The 21,020-nt window shown below is 41.8% G+C and overlaps 1 pseudogene; it reads right to left on the bottom strand.

Moving 5' to 3' along the window:
- Positions 1-9,579: 9,579 nt before the first annotated feature.
- The window catches only part of LOC107293482, a 40,559-nt pseudogene continuing 29,118 nt past the window's right edge, over positions 9,580-21,020 (bottom strand).

The following is a 21,020-nucleotide window of genomic DNA, read 5'->3' as shown; positions in this document are numbered from 1 at the left end:
ATTAAGACAGGTCCGAGAAGCGACCTTGGAAAATCGTGCAGCAATAGATTACCTACTATTAAGGCATAACCATGGCTGCAAGGAATTTAGAGGTTTATGCTGCTTTGACCTAGAGGAGTCCTCTGGACTCATTGAAAAAGACATCCGCCACCTAAAAGAGCTAGCCTTAAACATTGGCCATAACCAACCATCCCTAGACTTTCCCTGGCTTTTCTCCTGGCTACCATTGGCTTAAGATCCTAATTGCAAGCATAATCACACTCTGTGTTTTAGGAGTCTTCCTGTGTTGTCTCTGTCATTGCGGCCCCCCATTTCTCACCTGCCTCAAAAGCTGCCACCCCAATCAGAGGAAACCAAGTAACCGGACTGCGCACATGATGGTCCAGATAGACAAAGATTTCCATTTTTACCCAGACACCACCTTAGATTGTGCTGAGGGCGAGATAATCCACTCGTATTATCTGCCCCAGCCCAAAGCGAGGGAATTGTTGGAAGATTTACCCTGACAAAACTCCCATATTCTCATCCCCATTAGAAAAACATGCAGACACACTTTTTTCTCTGGAAAAGCCCTTTTTTCTGAAATCCTGGGCATACCACCAAGAACAATGGGAAAACTCAGATAGCAAAGCCATCAAGAATTGCCTGCCCTGCCCCAATGGGATTAACTCCCAAAATAGAATCAGGACAAAGGNGCCCCAGGGTAGAAAAAGCATATAAAAAGCCACACATGGGACCAGGGGTTCACCTTGCAAGGCAGGAACGCTGAAGTCACTTCTCTGTCACTTTATTGCCTTCCTGTAATAAAGACCTGCTTTGCGGTAGCTGCTGTCCTCAAATTTCTTCATCGTCAGCTTTCCCCAGCTGGAAACGAACTGGGAAATTCTTCTGACATTCCAATGAGAGAATGGAATATAGAGGCCTAGAGAAGTATTAGGTGATGGACCTTTTTTTTTCTTCAAATGTTTATCTTCAGCTTATGTTATGCTGTCTGAAATTGCACTCTGTGACACAGGTGTAAAGGACAAAGGAGCCATGTTATGTGAAAATTAAATGGGAGCCTGAAATGGTGTGGGTGGAAAAACATATATGATCAGGTAGGAGTGATTTTTAATTGATTGCTTTACTGGTATAAAAGTCAGTGCTTTTTTTTCTAAAAAAAAAAAGGTGCCAGAATTCTCATCTTGTTAATCTTTTATTTATATAATTTTATTTATATATTTATTTATATAATTAAAAATATATATATTCAATTCTTAACATAAATTTAATTTATGTTAAAGGCAAATGTTCATAGTAAATTCCAAAGTTTTGTCCAATTCTCATCCGGCAAATCTTCTCGACTCCTTTCCTTGCTCTTAGTATCTATGGCCGAATGTCGTCTTCTGAGTAACCACAGATCAACGTACTTTGAAGGATTGAAAAGTCTCAGAAGTGGTACGACAAGTTTGATGAACAAAAGTGCTGAAATTGTCTTAGTCTTTAACAAAGCTCTTGTTGGGGTGGCAATTAGATTCATCTGTGAAAACCCATGTTCACATTCACTTGAAGAAATGGGAATGGTATTCAGAGTTCGTATCAAATGCAACAGTTTTTCTGGATATGTCTTTTCAAGAATATATTCATGAAATCCACGAATCATTTCTCTTTCATTTAGTTGCAGTCTGATTGACAAGTTTCTAATTTCCACTTCTCCAAATGTCAGTTGAGTATTAACATCTTCAGGCCAATGTTTTTGATCAAGTATGCGAGACCAATACGCCAACTCATCGTCTTTGCTATCAAGCAATCTTTTTTCAATTGACTCTTTCAATTTTGTATAAAATATACTTGGGTCAATGGGAGGATCCTTTTTTGAATCTTTTTTGTGAAGTAAAACTCCACGAAAGCAAAGATCACATACAGCAGCAACAGCCCAAAGTTCTGCCTTCTTTCTTCAAAAACATGTACCAGTATTTTTATTTTCTTATTTGCCTTATACAGGTCCATGTTGCAGTCCTGTAGGTCCAAACTTAAGTCTGATAATTCTTGGAGAGCGTCACACATCAATCCTAGGTCCAATAAAAATTCTGTAGATGTTATTTTTCTTTTCAATCCATCGTAAGTGCATTTATCATTTTTATCTCTCGTGGGATCATGCATTGCTTCTTCAAAATGATACACAAGGGATTCAAAATTATTCCACACAGCCAAAACTGTACACAAACTAGATGACACCCATCGGGTACTTAAAATTCTTCCAATTTTCAGCAGCTCAGCCCCCAGTAATTCTGCACATAAATGCAACTCTCTACTATTCTTTGCCGAAGCATGGTATATGACATAAAGTTTATCAATAAATGATTTGAATCTATTTATTCCTGAAGTTTCCTTGACAGCATCACCTACTGATAATTCTAGTCTGTGATTAGCACAATGCCAAACTATAATAGAAGGAAAACGTTCTGACAGCAATTTTTTCACTCCACTTTTACATCCTATCATCACAGCAGCGCCATCGCATGCCAGAGAAACCAAATATTTTTTTAAATAATCTTCTGTCATCCCATAAGAGTGAAGACATTGGAGTAAGGAATCAAATACTCCTTCTGCTGTTACTTTTTCAAGTTCTACCAAGTCCAAAAACAAATTTACCGGTGAATTCATTCCAACACCTTCGATACAGCATCGAACATATACTATGAGGGCAGTCTTTTTGCTTATTGTGGTTGATTCATCAATTATCAATGAAATTTTATTATTGGATTGAACAATTTCTTTAACCACAGTTTTCCTCATTTCTTCACTTATATGATTAACAATGTTAATACACGCATTTGTAGAATGAAGAATACGACCCATTTCAACTCCATTCTGTTCTTGCAGATCAATTTCAGTTTCAAAATGATGGAATGATTGATTTTCCTTTGCTACTTTATATGCAGTTCGAAAAAAATTTGCAGTTATTTTTTCATGAGATAATGACGTTAAAAAAACATTCTCAAGAGTCATTTTTTCGCTTTCAGCAACTATTTTTAACGCTGCTTTATGTGCAGCAGATTCTCTGTGATCAAAAAAATCTTTTCGAAGTGAGCTCAACTGTTGCTTCCTATCTTTGCCAGAATAGGTTATCTCATTGTTGATCCATTCTTTGGAAAGTTTCATTCCCATTTTTGTCTGAACTCCAAGAGTTCCAACTTTTCTACAAGGCGTACAGCCAAATTTCATTTTACAAACACAGAGCCATTCATTCTTCAAGCAAAAATCTTTTTTTTTTATCATAACTCCAGCAGTCTGGCCAGTCATTTGTAGTTTGGCTTTGCTTCTCAAGATCAGATTCAGAAATATCAACAGGTGTTGTTATTTCCGTGTGTTCTGTCATTGTGTCTGTTAATATTCTGGCCTTTTTTATTAGCAGGACCGGTGGTTGAGAAGTAATTAGTAATTTTCTTCATCTTTAAATTTGGGGTCACACTTTTACACTAAAAATTAAAAAAAAATTAAAAAATCAGTCCTGCAATTATGGTTTTTTAAAAAAAGGTTTCCTGGTTTTTTTTGTAGTGTAAATTTAAATTGAAGGAATGCATGGAAGCTGACATTCATTTTTTTTACACATAACAAGTTATATTTCCAGTGCCTCTGCCAAGAGTTCCATTGTTTCTTTGAAAATATAATCTTAAAGGGCTTGCCATTGTGATAGAAGATTTCTACTACTGCTCCAGGGTTTGGCTAACATAAATATGCATAGCATAATTAGATTTATTATTGCTGCTAATCATATCTTACAAAACATGAATGCACTTTCAAACATTTAAAACTGGTTTGTTTGGGGAATACCTATTACCTTTTCCATTTGAAATAACCAGTGTTTCGGCAGAGATGTATCTGATTTACTGTCAAGTGTTCCTGCCAGAATAAGAACACTGAATTTATTGCAGATGGTTTGTAATTTCACCCAGGGACATTCTTACTAATGCTGCATCTTAAAGATTTGAGCTAAGTTTAATTCATAATTGCCTTTAGTTTTTTTCATCTGTTTTTGGCTTAGATGAAGTAATGCATCTTTCAGGCATTCACCAAATAAACTAGAATTTGTTGTGAGCATCTCCTTAAATACAAACAGCCCATAAGCCAGACCTACCTATATTAACAACCACATTATTGATGGCTTGTACATCTGTCATATTGGAACAGAACTGCAATGAGTTTAATGTTGTTGAAGTCTAGAAATACTCTCATTGCTTTGCCACAGTTGCTCTTAAAATTAATCTCAGCTAAAACTTGAGGGGCTATCACAAAGAAGTGGGGATTGTGTTATTCTCTAGGGACCAGAGGGCAGGACAAGAAGTAAGGGTGGAATCTTGTTACAGGGAGATCCATCCTAGAAGAAAGAAGACTTTTTTTTCTGACAGTGACAGCAATTTTTTTTTATACACATTTTATTGGTTTTTTTAATTTTAACATCAAAGTGCTCAGGAAAACACTGTGGTGAAAGGGTAATCAATCATAACAAAACAAGTCATATATATATATAACTAAAATTAATACCTTAAAAAAAATCCCCCCCTCTATTTCCTCACATGATATGACAAATTTAGTTTAATCTATTTCTTCTTAAGATTCAATCAATCCACGGAAGCATTCCTACTATTACATCTACATAAATCACTCCTGCTTTTAAGCTCCACTAATTTCAATTAAAATATTCCAATTGAACTTAAACAAACATATTAATAAAATTTTGGGTATCCCTTCTACAACACACATAATATTCCAAGAATAACATTCTAATATTTTCACATATATTCCATCTCTTAATTAATACATCATTAATTAATACCCTTTCTTCTCCGATCATAGATCTCTCTAATTCTTCTGCTATTACAAAATAGTTTTCTATATAAACAGAGTAAAAAAAACAAAAAAAAAATCATTTCGACCTGTTAAGTAAAATTTAACTCTCAACCAAATTAACTATCATATCTAAGACAAACATATTATTACACCAATTATTATCTTACTGCTTTCATTTACTCAATTAGATTGTCAAATCAGTCCAAATTTCTAAAGCCTTTTTGACCCAATAATTAAGATTTTAAATCACATTTTTGAATCTAACTCTGGCTTTTTTTCTATACCAAGCTGGTTTCCGTAATGTCGCATCTATGTCATCAAATCTCAGTATTTGAGTACTAATGTTTATCAACAAATCAATCTGATCAAAATTCTCTTCCCCTTCTTCCAGTATCATATAAGCAATATAGTCCATTTTATTCCATATTATAATTTCAGCTTGATTATCCAGGTTGTCATAACTTTTAATCGATCACGTCTGGCTGTCAATTCCTGTTAATTTTGGCAATGGGAGAACTTCACTTATAGTCATTTTTTGATCTTCAAAGTTCTCCATTTGTACATAGACTTGTGAAATATCCTCCTCTGTAGTAGTTAGTTGATTTATAGAGTAATTATTTAAAGTCTCAATCTGGGATTTGGGGTCCAGAATTTTTCTAAAGTTCAATTGGTCAGTAAGTTCTTCCATCTCAAATTGTGTACACTGTTGCATATAAACTTCTTCTTGGCCTGTAGGTTGGTCTTTTAAAATTTGGGGCTCAGCTTGTGATTCTAGAAGATGGTCTTTAGTTTTTCTCCATGACTTCATCTCCTCTGTCATTTCCAATATTTTTTCCAGTATCAGCTCATAATCCAGTCCAGAATTCAATTGATCAGTAACTTCTTCTTCCATCTCAGATTGTGTATACTGTTGCATATAGGCTTCTTCTTGGCCTATAGGTTGATCTTTTAAAGTTTGATCTTTAGTTTTTCTCCATGACTTCATCTCCTCTGTCATTTCCAATATTTTTTCCAGTATCAGCTCATAGTCAAGCTGTGGGTAGAAAATCTTCTATTTCCATAGTAAAAGAAACTTTTAATCTTTTTGTGGAAACTATATTTATTAAGAATCCATATACATCCGCCTCCACAATTTTTAAATCACAAACACAACCCACAGCTGTTTCCAAGCTTTTATCTTCTTGTTAATTCCTGAAGTAGTATTCTCCAAACTCCAAGACAGACATTATAATTGCAGTAAATATTTTTGCCACAAGATGTCCTCATTAAGCTATAGAAAGCTTTTCTTTGCACGTTAAAAGCCTTTATCTCATTAAGAATGACAACGAAAGAGACAGAAAAAAGCAAATATCTTCAGTATAGTAAGTAAAATAATGCTCTAAATTAGGAATCTTTCCAGGTATGCCCAATATCCAAAAGGTTCAAAATATAATAAGAGCTATTCTGAAGTTTTGTTTAAAGTATTTTTTCCCCCAAACAGACAGAAGCCGCTCTCTTAGAACAGGGAAGTCATCTAAAAAGCAAGCTCTTTGCAGGAAAAATAGTTCAAAATGAAGAGAGGGAGGAAAGGTCTCACCCGGATTCACCACAGTGGTTCTTTATGCTTAGATGATTTTCTGACTTCAGCTGGCACAGCAAAGTGATCGGCCATTTTACTGACCGATCTTCTTCTCCATCGGCCCTACGGAGTTAGCTCGGACTGTAGGGGGAGCCGCCGCTCCACCGCAGCCGAGCAAAAGCCTCCTCGACGGTGGTCGCCCCTCCAGGGCGATTTGAGACCCGCATAAGGGTCTACCGGTAGAGAGAAAACAGCCAACAAAGAGCGACAGCTCTTTGTATGGCTGAAGGTGCCGTGATCTGGAAGCGGAAGTCACAGTGACAGCAATGAATCAGTGGAATATCTTCCCTCCTGGGGTTGCGGGTGCTCCATCACTGGTGGTTTAAAAAAAACAGACTGGACAGCCATTAGACTGGGCTGGTGTAAGTCTTCTGCCTTGAGCCAGGGATTAGATTAGAAGACCTCCAAGGTCCCTTCAAAGTCTATGGTTCTATAAAATTTATCACTGTTCCTTCCTGCCTCTGATTTTCCATTTTCTATCTACACTGATTTCTTTCTCCAAACAGTTCTTGCCCTTTCTTCAGTCAGCGCTGCCGCTCCACCGTGTAGAGGGGGCAGCCTGCCGGCGATGCACCCCGCACCCCCACCCGCAGCCACGTTGCTGCCCCATGTAGAGCGGGCCCTGCGGCTTCCAAAACAGCAGCCACCCCGGCTCCGGGGGCAGCCCGCCGCCAATGCACCCCGCGCCCCCGCCTGCAGCCGCCCCGCCAGCACCGCCGCCCTGTGTAGAGTGGGCCCCGCAGCTCTCAAAGCAGCCGCCGCAACGGTTCCAGCCCCGGGGGGGCAGCCCGCCACCAATGCACCCCACCCGCTGCTGCCCCGCCAGTGCCGCCACCCACAGCAGTCCCGCCGCCCCTGCCTCCTGCGCCCGCAGCCATTATTGCCCCAGCAGGGCCGAAGATCAAGAGAAACTTATCGTGGCGTCGCCGCTCCAGTCTCCTCCAGGTATCTTCGGGACTAACTAGGAGATGGTGTAGTTGGGCAGCAGGGAGGGGCGCAAAATTCCTGCCAACTCGCCTTTGCTGCAGACAACTTGCACGTGCAACGTTTGCCTGCTGGGTCTTTTGGCGCGCTCAGCAGCAATTCCTATTGGCTTTCGAAAGCCAATAGAGGGAGTAGCACAGCTCATGCAAAAGATGAAAAAAATCCATCAAAAAAAGGTGCCGGAACGCCGTTCTGAGCATTCTATGAGAAAAAAAGCCCTGATAAAAGTAAAGTTCTTATTTATTTTCAATGACTGCTAAATCAATCTTTGAGACAGATCACTGGCAGAATTCATGAAATTAGAAGAGAAAGGTGAAAATTTATGATCATTAGATACACTTTCTGGCAGGGCATTTCAGCATGTTACAGTGACTATATGTGTCCTTTATTTCAGAAAGTTGAAATATGCATTTTTGTAAGTTTTTTTTTCTTGGCTTTGCTCTTGAATTTTCCTTTGTAAAGCAAAGTTATAAACAGTTACCTTTTAAATCCTTATGAATCTCCTTCATATTTGTCCCTTTACACATTTGTCCTTTATTTTTTTCAAGAAAATATGTACATATGGCCCCATGTTGATGTGCATTGAGACAGTTGCCAGGGGTGACTGTCACAGAACTAGGTTAGTTTTACAACTTGCTTCAGAACCCCTTCCTTCCTCTGGCACTCCAACTTGCTCATTTAGTGGGCAAAGATAAGATTACAGAATCCCTTCCTTGTTGGACATCTAGAACATTTGAGTTCAGGAACACATACTTTCCCAGAGCAAGTAGAAACCTTGGGACCTCACAGCAACATGACTAGAAAGTACAATCCCTAAAGCATGCAAAATAGTGCAATATGCAACTTTGAACCTGTTGCTGCCATCAACACCATCTATTAAAGGATGTTGTGTCAATAGCATGAACACAGTACCCTAAAACAATTCCAACAGTTTCTGTTGCACCAGTTAGCAGACAACACTTGTGGTGAGGGAAGGCTGCTTAACAACCATTCACACCCTTGGCAATGTGAAGTACTGATAGCTGGACAGGGATATCAAAAACACTTGTTCCAGGTGTGCATCTAGGCTAAAACTCAGGCAACCTCTATTATCAGTGCAGGATAACAGCTCCAATATACAGCCCTGCAGATTTGTTTTTTATTTATTTATGAAATTTATAGGCCGCCCATCTTACCTCAAGGTAACTTTGGACGGCTGTAATCTATTGTGCCTTTCACTAAATAGCCTGATTTATTCTAACAATGTGGAATTGGTTATAGTCCAATCTAGGATTCCTTAACACCAATCTTCATTGTACTGCACTAGTTAACTGTATACTAAATAATTTGTACAACTACAAATTACAGTACTAATTGCTATCTTCACTAGAAATCAGAAACCTGGATTCTGTATTTTTATTCACCTCTCAAAGTCCCAATTGCAAAATTAGAGTAATCTCCAATTGGGCCAAACAGGGTTATACCTTTTCACTGTTAGCTGATCCAAAATGGTTGACACTCTCATGCAAGAGTATGTGATTCTGATCCTGAAATAAAAATCCTACACTGTAGCTAAGTCAAGATGTGCAATAAACTACAGACGACCTTTATGTACAGTACACACATCCCCTGTAAATAGAGAACCAAAATATAAGACATTACAGTATAGCGAGTCCTCAACTTATAACCATTGAACAATCAGTAGCAACCAGTGGCAGTGGTGCGCCACTGAAAAACCTGAAGGACCAGATGAGGGACAGATCATGGGAAAAAATTATTTTGACATGAAGAATCAACACCAACGTGATGGCACATACTCATTTAGTCACGACAATTTCAGTAAGCACATCCATTGGGGAAAACACTATTACTTCTACAGTAGTTATTGGATATTCGGGTTATTTAAGAAAGCCAACTTTATTAAAGCAACTTATCAAAAGACAAAAAAAATGGAATGTCCATATTAAAGAATATGCATACTGTTTTCATAGACACCCTATTATTTTATCATCTATAAAGAATACAGGTTCTGTGAGGCTACTTTTTTTCTAGAGAACAACCTTTCTCATTTTAAAACTATCTGCAAAATGTCTTTACAGGTACTGCTGCATTATATATACAATAGTCTCTCCCAGCTTCTAATATTTATTGCGGGGGGTTGTTGTTTAAAGGCCAAGCCATCTCTTTACCACGTTTAAGATCTCCCAAGCTGACAATAGCACATCCTGCTCTTTGCAGGCAGAAAAGGCCTCATTAGGAATGGTGGGTAAAGTGTGATATTTGGGATACTGTGTTATCTTGTCATCCATGCCGTGTTCCCTGAGCACATCTATCTGCTCAGGAAGTTTAGCCAGCTCACATCCATAAGATGCTGCCTTATCAGCCAGCTTTGCAAGAGAGGGATTCCTCTCAAAGCCACCTCCCTGGTTGTACTCAACTGCTGTCAGAGTCTTCTCCATAGCCTGGAAAGTCATGTACAGCAGCCATTCAGTGCTGCCATTTCCAGCAATGCTGGCTGCTACGTGCAGATCACATTCTGCTTGCTGGAGCAACGCTTTGCCTCCAGGAAACAGTGATTTGGTTGTGATCTTGAAGAGTTTGGTCCACATCGATGGTATGACCAGAAATCGTAACTGCCTCCTCCTCCTCCTCCTCCTCCTCCTCCTCCTCCTCCACCACCACCACCACCACCACCACCATCGCCGCCACCACCACCTCTGGTAAATTCATAGTGCCTCTGTTGATGCTGATGAGCTTGCCGATCCCATTCACTCCAACAGTCTGAGAAGTTTCTGTGATAGGAATTGCTACTTTTGGATCCTCCACAGGAGCCATTTGACCTCATTCCCTTCTCCATTTCCTTGATCTTTTCTTTAAGATACTTGAATAGTTCATTAGCAGAATCTTCCTGGCCAAGGTTTTTATCTGGGTGGTAAAACAGATACAATCTTCTAAGGGCTTTCTTCTTCTCCTCTTCTGAAAGTCTCCAAACTTGATCTAGGCACGCATCTATCTCTTTCTTCACCTCACTCAGTGGCCGGTGATGCCAATACTCATTAATATCTGGTCTTACCATTTGGGCAGCATCAGCGGGACCTGTGGGCAGCACTACCAGTTTATTTGAATCGGAGACTGGCTTATTTCTCTTGAAATGGTGCAAGTCATAAGCAGTCACTTCTTCTTGCCGACCTCCTCCCAAGTCAATACAATATGTGTGTATTTGACCAGCACCGTTCTTCTGTGACTCAAGTACTTCAAGGACAACAGCATACAGGTAATGCTCCTTGGGCTGGGAAGAATCCAGATAGCCCATATAATCTCCTTTCATAAAGGTATGCAGAATGCTCATATCCAGACTGTCATACCATTCCTCAGGGATGTCTTCTCCTGGAGGAGGAAGGTCATAAGCATTTAGGTTTCCCTGCTCATATAGGGGCACTCTGTGTTTCTCTAGGACTTCAGCAATATCTTTAGGTCTTTCGCAAGGTAGAATCTCCATGAGGATCCCCATAGCTTCTGGCTGAAGTCTTTCTCCCAAAAGCTTATTAACTTCAATGGCTAGAGTTGAGAAAATATGTATTCCCTCTTGCCGACTCATGCTTTCCTGGTGAGTAAGGTAAATCTTTGTCTTGCCATCTGGCATTGTTGTGACATGCACTGTCTTGACATGTTCAGTTTCCTCTAAAAGTTGCAAGTTGTAGACCATTACAATGCAGAGCTTTTCACAGCACACCACTTCTAGCTGATCTGGAGAGAAGAGTCCGTCATTCATGTCTTCTATCTCCTCTATTTTACTCTGCCATTTCAGTAGCACAATCAGCGCATTTTGGAAATCAAGAGAAACCAGAAGTTCTTTGAGACTGTTCTGAAACTCACAGTGTTCCCGATACATGCACAGTTTCAGAGAGGACTGTTCTAGTTGTTCTTCAACAATGTTATTGAAATACTTGGGGCACAGATTTTCAGGTAGCAAGCGCAGAAGTTTCCACTGCTTATACTTGTCCGCTGATATGGAACATTCAGAGAGATCAACCAGAAAGTGAAGTGTGTTTTTCAAAGCAAGGGGTTCTTGGCCAGATTGGTAGAAACTAAATACTAAAGTGTTTGATGGATATAGCTTCCCATCAATGCAAGGGAGATAAAGTTCTTGCAGCTTTGAGAAATCCACTGGCTCCTTTGCTTCTTCCAATAGATGGAAGAGAAACTGAGTGGCCCTGAGCACTGCTTTAGGAAGATTGGCTTGCAGTTTCATCTGTTCTGTAGTCTCTTCTTGGATCCTGGCCAGAACACTGGCATAATGATAGATGGTTGGCTCAGTTTGCACTCCGAACCTTTCAAAGACATCTATATATACCTCTAACTTGGATGGCAGCATGTAGAGGTATGGCCGAAAGTCAATTGAGTGCTGCAAGTGGACCACCATATTTTCTGCCTCAGCTACTTCATTATCATCTGTCAGTATCACAGGAAGGCCTTTAAGGGAATTCACATCTATTTCTTCCTGTTCTGACAGGAATTTGTACGTGCATTTTAGAACTTCTGCCCGAGTTTCCTTATTTTCTAGGGTATCACAGGTTACTTGACAGACATTGCTCAAATTTTCCAAGACCACTTCGGTAGGTACTGTGCATATCACTCCAAGTTTTTTGAAAACATCCCTACCTTCTTCCCCAACATAGTCATTAAAAGAGAAAGCAACTGCTGAAGTCCAAAAGAGTGCAACATTTTTTGAACAGTACAAAGAACCTCGGGGTGCCACTGGAGCTCTGCAAGGGGCGTATGGCAAATGAAGGCTACACAGTTCATCAGGGATGAGACGCGGTACAAGGAAACAGATCTTGGACAATTTTACCAGGAAGGAATCAGACAGGTCATCTTTTGCTCTGGAAAACAGATATTTCAAGAGTGCTTTACTTTTTCCTCGGACATTTTCAGAAGTGGAACCGCTGCTGAATGCCTCTCGTTCAACCTGGGTAGCACATTTCAAAAAATCTTCCTCAGAAATCACCTCCTGCAAACCCACATCCAATAAAAATAGGTTCACTTCCCACTTTTTGATTGGACGCATTGAATCATAGAATTTCTCTGGTACAAATCGAGAGCTCAATCCCAACTCTTGAAAACTTGTATCATCCTGATAGAAGTATGATACAAGACGCAGCACATTCTCCTCATCCTGAATGAAGGCAAAGGACTTGAATGTTGACACCACAACTGATTTCTGGGTCTCATACTCTTCATCATAGTGTGACATGATGATGAAGAGCAACTTCAAGGCTTCCAGTACTTTGGCCTCAGGAAAACTGGGTATCCTAGGCAAAAGTAGCATAAACTGTTGCAAATCATTCATTTCTCCAATACCAAAGCACTTGCTCACCCTTTGATTCAAATAGGAGTCCTTGAGTAAAACAGTCCTTGCATCCATTTCATAAAGTTCCAAAAAGTTCTCACAGAGCTTTGGATTTTTGGATACCAGATGATAGACCTTATCATATGAAACTAGTGATACATATTTTTCTTGATATGTCTCAAAGACAGGCAAAGCTTTCAGTTTTGCTAATCCTAGATTATTTAACTCTTTAAGATCCTCACAGAGAAACCTCAAGAGTGAATTATAATCCCAGGAGTTGAGTTCATTCCAGCATAGGCTACTGTGGGTGGACAGTTGCTCCAGCACTACTATAGGGTCTTTGATCGTCAGTAGCTGTGGATTGATGCAGTATACAGTCAACTCTGGAGGCAACAGGGAGTTATCTAATTTGGCACAGCCCAGCTTATCAAGAATTTCACAAACTGGGCTTAAGTTATTAGGTATCAATGTACCAAGGGATTCAAGAGGAATCAACTCACTGGAACCATAGACAGGGAGCAGAGTGCATCCTCTGAAGAGGGAAATGAACTTTGCAAATAGCTCATTCCTTTTTTCCTCTGACACACAGATTTGACTTTCAAAGAACTTCCACACTTCCCCTAACCAGCTCTTCTGGTGTTTGCTATCGTTGCCCCAGCTATCCAGTGTCAACATCTCTTGTATGTAAGCCACAGATTCATCTAAAGTAAACTTCTTCAGGAATTCCATTTCTAATAGAAGCTGATTCAGATTGTAATCTGCAAAGGCAGAAAAACAATGGCGATGATGTGGGAAAAGCTCAGAAGCACTGCTCTTCTGATAAACAGGTTCTTGTTGGCTGAAACATCTCAGCACGTTATCATTGGTCAACAGTAATGGAAGTCCTTCCACGCAATTCACATCATCAGAACACAGTCCACTGAGAGAGAAGATTAGGAGAGCAAAGCAACTGGAACGATTCTTTACAGGAGTTTGATTTAGTGAGCATGGTAAGAAGTTGAGCAGGCTTTTCAAAAAATTACAGAGGGAAGGAGAATCGAGAGTCAGTACATCAATTTCCGCCATGACAAATTGCTCATGTATCTCTTGTAGTTGTTCAAAGGCAGGGACCAAGCTCATACCCAGCTCCTGAAGAGTGCGCTCAAGAATTTTATCCTCTATTGTATTCTTCAGGAAATAGGGGCCTCTGGTGGAATCCTCTTCTTTGGGTGCACTCCAACACACACTTATTGTTTCAATTCTACGGGCATTTTTGTAATTAACATTTTTCTGATAAACTGGCAACAATGGGAGCTGGTCTTCATGCATCAGTTTATACAGATCAATCACTAACTGCTGCCAAACGGGATACATCTTTGGTCACAATTGGGAAATATTGCAAATACTTCTGAGCAAGTTGATCATGGCATTTTTGCAGAGTATGGAATTTCAGTGGTTCAGTCCCCAGTGTCTGGCACAGGTTTTTAAGTAACTGGCCATATAAAGGGGCCAACAGATATTGCATGAGTAACCTATTCCAGATTGAATTGACATCCCCTTCACTGCTGTCCTTCCGCAAGTCACGCCAAGCCGAATCCACATCAAAGTTCCCATTGACATGGATGGGAAGGCCTGTCCTTCCTGGCAGGGGCGATGTGCAGAAAGCCCTCCCACACACTTGTCTATTAAGACAAACAGCCACACCACCATACGGCAGTAGCATGCCCTCTATGGTCTCTGTGCTGTCCATTCCAATTTGCCTTCCAACCCACCAGATGCTGGGATCATGCAAGAGATTAGTGCTGATCTTCATTTTGTAGAAGACGGTTACTGGTTTGCTCATCTCCAGGCCTCCTGCTGCAGCTGCCTGCTGCAGATGTTTCTGGTACTCGAGCCTTCCAGGCTCCCCTCCTTCAGTTTCAACCCACAACAACTCTTTGGGTTTCCTGTCTTCCTCACCCATAACAGAGAAAATTACAGTGCAAATGTGATTGAGGAACATCATGAGGCATTCGGCATCTTCTTTAAGAGCTTCCAACATATTCTCCATATCTATCTCAGACACAGATTTCTGACAAATAGGAGAGGCCGCCCCTGCAGGAGTACGCAGGGGCAACTGGAAAAGTGTGCCCTGTTCCAACTCAAACACATCAGGCAAAAAGGTGTAATAAACATTCAAAAAGGCATCTCTGAAATCTTTTGTGAGGTTGTACTTTGCGCCAGGTGAGACCTCATCAGACTCTGGGAGATAACGCAATGTGGGGTCAAAGACACATAGTGTTCTATCCCCTGTGACAAATGCAGGGCAATCTGTCAAATGGAAAACAGTGTTGAATCCCAGACCATATTTTCCTATAGCATCGCGCCTTCCTCTTTTGCCACCATAGCCTAAGCGCTGGATCCCTTCAATATCGCTCATTTGGAAGGTCCGGTTGTTATAGATGCAGAGGGCTGGACCTTGAAGAGACTTCATCACTGAAAACACGCTCTTTTGGATGCTGGCAGCGATCCCAAAGGAAATGGATGACACTTGCACCAGCATCGTCAGCGTTATGCAGCAGCTCTTTCAGCACATCCTGTGAAGAGGAATAATCCCGAAGGATGTTAGACAGGCGGGTACACGAGTCCTCCTTAGCTCCAAAATCTGTGCCCCAAAGAGAAAGTTTCTGGCTCCTTCACTTGGACAGTATACGGTGCTTTTTGGTCGCTATGCTGCAGCGCACAGCAATTTCTCGTGGAATCATACTATGGCAGAACTGTGTTCCACTCTCACGTGGGAGCCATGGACTATCATCAAAAAGCAGCTTAGGCAATTGTCGTAGGACTTTGTCCTGGTCTGGGAAAAACATTTTCTGGGACAAATAAGAATCCAGTTGTTGATTTTCTGGCAAAACTCCAGGAAGCCCTGCAGTGATCAACCTAAGTACAATTTCTAGTTTTTCAACAGAAAGTGGCCGTCCAGCTGCATCCTTAGCCACGGTTTCCAGGACAGAAGCATAATCATCCAAGGTAAATACGTCACATAGACCGATACACTTCCACAGATCCTTTTGTTGCCAGTACTCCTCAGGCAATTTGAAGAGATATAGAATAGCGTCGAAAGCCAGATTGTGTGACATTTTACACACTGAAACAAAGCCAACACTGACCAGGATGAAGGGGAACGTCTGTGCCTTTTGCGCTACCTCTACCCTACTTTGATTGTTCCGGACTACATCATTGAGAAAAGCATAGCAGTCTTGTGCCATCTTAGCCAACTTTTTTTGGGAGAGGGCATTGGAAGAAAAGGACGCTCTCTCCAGTTGCTTTAGCAGTGTAGTTACGGATGGTTTGCATTTCACTCCTAGGAATTCCATTATCTCCTTAGAGAGCTTGGAGTTTCCCCCAAGGGCTTCCTTGTCCAGGATTGGTTCAATCAAATGTACCAAGGAATTAAGCTTGTGGTAGTAAATCTCACTGGGGCAGCAGATTTTACGCATATTCCCAGGAAGCACTGCCGGTAAAAAGGGAATATCCCTAAACAAAACCTGGGTAGTATTTCTGGAACTTTCCTGGAGATGGCCATCAAGGAGATCCAAGATACAGCAGACTCTCTGGCATGCTTTGTCGGGGTTCTGATGCCACAAAGCCTCCACAGTTCGGGCTCGGCTTATCAGTTCTTCTATTGCCACCCAATCTTTGGCCATGCCAAGATGTTCCAAGTGCAACAGCCTCTCTGGCTTGAGAAATTCTTCACCCATAGGAAAGCAGCCATCTTCAGGACAGTAGAGAGGTGCGACACGGCCCTCTGGGTGTACAAGTTCTTTAATGGTTTTCAGTGTTTCATTTGGAGTAGCAGGAATGCAAGGCAGGGATTTCAGGTGCTCAGTCACCCTGGCATCATTCATATCTAGGGCACGAAGAATCAGGGCATTACGATCAGGCACTGCAAGCTTAGCAAGATTGGGTAAAGCAAGATCCTGAAGGAACCGTGCCCAATTATAAGTGTTTAGCACTGAGCTGTTTCTTGGGGTCCAGGTTTTGAAGCTCAATTTAACCTTCTCTGGAAGAGAAACTGCAATCTGTGGTTCTGGTAAGAGTAACGAGAAGGCTCTCACTGCTATAGAACTCAGTTGCGTCTCGCAAATGATATCATCATCCAAAATGCAAGCATGATTAAGTGGGCGCCATTTTTGTCCATCAGAGAAGAGAACTGGCTGCTCCCCATTTACTCCATCGATTAGTACTTGATAGAAGGCTTTGGCTGCTTCAGTGAAAGGATACTTGATACTGTATATATCAGGCCAAAAATCATAATACTCGTAGTCCTCCAGCAGTTCTTGTTTGTACATGTCTCGGAGCTGAGTTAGTGCCCCAAGCCATGCAGCTGTCACTGAATCTTGTAGCAGTGCTATATTCCACTGGCCCTTCTCTATGGTATCCCAGAGTCCTTTGCGATTACTAAGTACGGTGAAGGGAGCTGTGAGATGCAGTGGGAGACCTGATTCAATGGGAAGAAGTAAGGAGCAAAAGACGCGGCCTTTAAAACCACTTATATCCGGGAGCCGTCGTCCAACGGTGGTACTAGGCCGGAGTGGTAAGGCTACCATAGCAGAAGGAGGCAAGAAATGGATACCCCCCCTTTCTTCCCTTTCTGAACAGTTCCTCAGCTTCTCCATCAGCTGAGCATGAATGGAGCAGAAAATGGTGGATATTCATAGCTGATTGCCACGTTGTTCTCAATCGTATAAGGGGAACACCCATCTCATTCAGTACTTCTCAGCTTACTGTCGCCAGTGGCTGCACAACTTCTGGAGAACTGGAACCCTGTGCAAGGTAGGAGAGTGATACCTCCCGCACATTATGTAGGAAAATCAGCAGGTACTGGGACATCTCCTGGAAACCAGTTTCTAGTCTTTTGATCCGGCTGGGTCCAAACGGCTCAGGGCAGATCTGAGATTCTTTGGCCTCCTGTTCAGTGTGGAAAGGCAAATGGATCAGAGTGCCTTGGTATTTCTCTCCAATTCGACATCCAAAGATCCCTCTGAAAGGCCAAAATTGCTCTGGAAATGAAGTGGCGACTGTGGAGGTCAAATTCAAACAGATGCCCTGTTCTGACCCAGACAGGACAACTTGCTTCTCTGTCCAGTCTAAGGCAGACAGACCACTCAATAGAAACGATTTTTAAACAGATAAACGTTTATTCCAGAAGAAATACCTGGGTCCACGAGGTTGCTCCTGGCTTAACATCTCTCTGTTCGTTCCCATAGGTAAATTTATGTTGGATTTCCCCCTCTTCTCCCAAGCGTCACATGGTGGGGTGATTGTGGGATCTCCAGCCGTGTGGCTGGATGTGATGCCCAAAGAACAAAGGACTCCCCCGAGGCTAGTGTCCAGGGAGCCTCTCAATGCCCTTTGGAAGCTCCTCCCCCTGACCTATTACTAACGTTAGGGTTACATAGAGCTAGGTTACATAGAGCTATACGAGGTTACATGGATCTATGTGATCCAGAATATGCCCGGTTAGGCTGAACCATGGATATGTTTTTGGAGATGGGTGATATTGGGATCAAAGATGAGGACGGTGTGACCACTGAGAAGGAAAGGCACATCAGTCATATGGTAGACAGTGCAGGAACCTAGGCCAAAGCGACCGATCTTGTCCTCCTGGTGCTCCTTGGTGGCTGCACCTAGTTGGGTAATGTTGGAGAAATCTGCCTCAGTAAACAGTGCATCATTCTGGGCCCAAAGGGCTGGGCCTTGGCAAGTAGACATGCCAGGATCCAGAAGTCCTTTAGTAGCGTCATGCTGCCGGAGGTCTATTAAGAAGCGGCAAGTCTGAGCACCGGCATCCTTGGCATTCTGCAGCAATTCCTGAAACACGTCAGCATCCTGGCTGTACTCCTGAAGGATGTTATGGATCTGGAGAGTGATGGGCTCTGAAGGCCCCCAAGCCTCAAACAGTTCTAAGCCTGACAACTTGATACTCAGCATCTCCACCCCAAAGAAAGCAGCTGTGGCAGAAGAAACCGCTTCATGCACCAAAATGGGTAGGTCTCCACCCAAATCAGCAAGACGGGCACGATCCATGTCACAATACAGTGTTGAACTGGCAGGGCGAAGAGCAAAACCAACCAAACCTACGATCTGCATCGGTATAAGCATTTCCTCTTCCCCATGGTAACCTTGATTGCTAAGCCAGTCCAAGGCAGCTATGTTCAGTTCAGCCTGCGTACCCCCTTTTGGTCTGGCATTGATTTGTTGTGCCAACTTACGAAAAGCCTGGTCTACATCTTCCTCGCTGGGTGACTGCTGGACACCCCATTTTGCAAAAAGCTGCCTGTACTCTTGGAAAGCCAGAGGAACTCGTGGCATTAGGAGTGCAAAGTCCAAATCATTAGGAAAGGACAGTACGTCTGTTGGCCATGAGAAGCCCTTCCCATTCCACACTGAAGTGTACGTGGGTGGATGCTGGAAATCGAAGAGATGCTGTTGCATGTGTTGATAGATGCTACACAATTTTGCAGTTAACAGGGATGTCTCTTTAGAGCAATAGGATTGTACCAGGTCAGCTAAGTTTTCCATCACCTTTTCCGGAGGTGGTAAGTGTTCCAGGCCCAATTTTTCTGCAGCGAGGGCCCAAAAAGCATTTGTCAGTCCCATGACCTGTCCTACAAGACCTGCATACCTCTCTGAACGAATTGATTCAGGTGCTAGGAGGACTCCAGCTGGCCCAAGCTTAGAGGAATTGACGGCAGGGACCCAAGGCAGGGACCTCAGCTGCTTCAGCATCTCAGGAGATAAGAGTGACAGTAGAGGACTCTCATTGCAAACCCGGATAAGGGCCTGGGATTTGGCCTTGGCAGTTGCTGTTTCACTTACATCCACTTCCCTTGCAGCGGTTATTGCATCTGCTGGAGAGACAGCACTAAGAACTGATTTCAGACCCAGCGTATGAAGGATTTGCAGCACTGCTTGCTCCTGAAAGGGCCCTTTGGGAAAGTGGCTCGGTCTTAATAAAGCCAGCAATGTGCAGTTCTCCGGATCGTAGAGATAACAGGGACGGAGCAATTCTGTTGATCCACAATCCACAAATGGAAGATCGCGGCACAAAGCTTGTAATTCTTGGCTCTGGCTAAAGAGTGTGTCTCCATTGTGCAGTAACCATAACATGAATTGCTTGGCATCCTCAGCCCGATTGGCATAGGACTCTTTCTTCATTGCTCGGACACAGCAGACACAGATCCGGCGTCCCCAGAAGCTTTCTGTGGATTTTGAAGAGCAAGCTTTGTTCAGCTTCATTGCGACACAAGAGCACAGGCTCTGGAGTCAAGAGATTTGTAGGCACTGGTGGAACCAAAGTCTTTTCTAAAGCCAAATAATCCTGGGCTGATACCAAGGCTTGGAAGGTGGAAGAAGAGAAGGCATCTTTTTTTTTTTTTTAATAAAGTTTTTTATTTATAATACAATTAAAACAAAAATGGACATACGTGGCATTCCAGAGTAAATATTCCTAACAATTTGTTTCTCGTGATACAAAAACTTAATACATCATCCTTAACCTCTATATACACCTCATTCTTCTACACAATACAATTATATATACAATTATATGTACAATTAAATGTATGTTTCAATCCTATCATTAGCTTAAGATCCGAGCGGTTCTCCTTGATTCATACCAGCGGTAAAATTTGTCCCAGATTTCGAAATATTCCAGTTCTGTCTTATCTTTCATAGCCATTGTAAGCCTGTCCATCTCTGCACATGATAAAAATTTTATACAGGATTTCTTCTTCCGTTGGAATTCCCTTATTCCTCCAGTTTTGAGCATAAACCAATCTGGAAGCCGTTAGGATGTGTAGCATCAAATAGAGTACGCCTTTGTCATACTTCTGCGTTGTTATACCTAATAGGAAAAGTTCTGGTTTTAACTCTACCACTCGCTCTAGTATTTCTTCCAACCATTCTTTAACCTTAATCCAAAAATCACAAGCTCGCGGACACTCCCACCACATATGATAATATGTTCCAATTGCCAGATTACATTTCCAACATTTAGAAGAAATGTTGGGACCCATTTTAGTTAATCTTATGGGCGGGAGATGCCATCTGTAAAACATTTTGTAGAGGTTTTCTTTGTAAGAGGTGGCCAGAGTAAGCTTCTTATTCCTTGCCCATAATTCTTGCCAGATGTGCAGATCAAAGTTTAAACCAAAATCCTTGCTCCATTTTAACATAGTTACTTTTACTTGTTCTTCATACATTGCCAAATCTAACAAATAATAGTATAGTTTT

The sequence above is a fragment of the Protobothrops mucrosquamatus genome, unplaced genomic scaffold (assembly GCF_001527695.2).
Source record: "Protobothrops mucrosquamatus isolate PMUCROS unplaced genomic scaffold, P.Mucros_1.0 scaffold1632, whole genome shotgun sequence".
NCBI classification, from domain to species: Eukaryota; Metazoa; Chordata; class Lepidosauria; order Squamata; family Viperidae; genus Protobothrops; species Protobothrops mucrosquamatus.
Note: the sequence above shows the minus strand (reverse complement) of the source record. Positions and strands in the feature narration are given on the sequence as shown.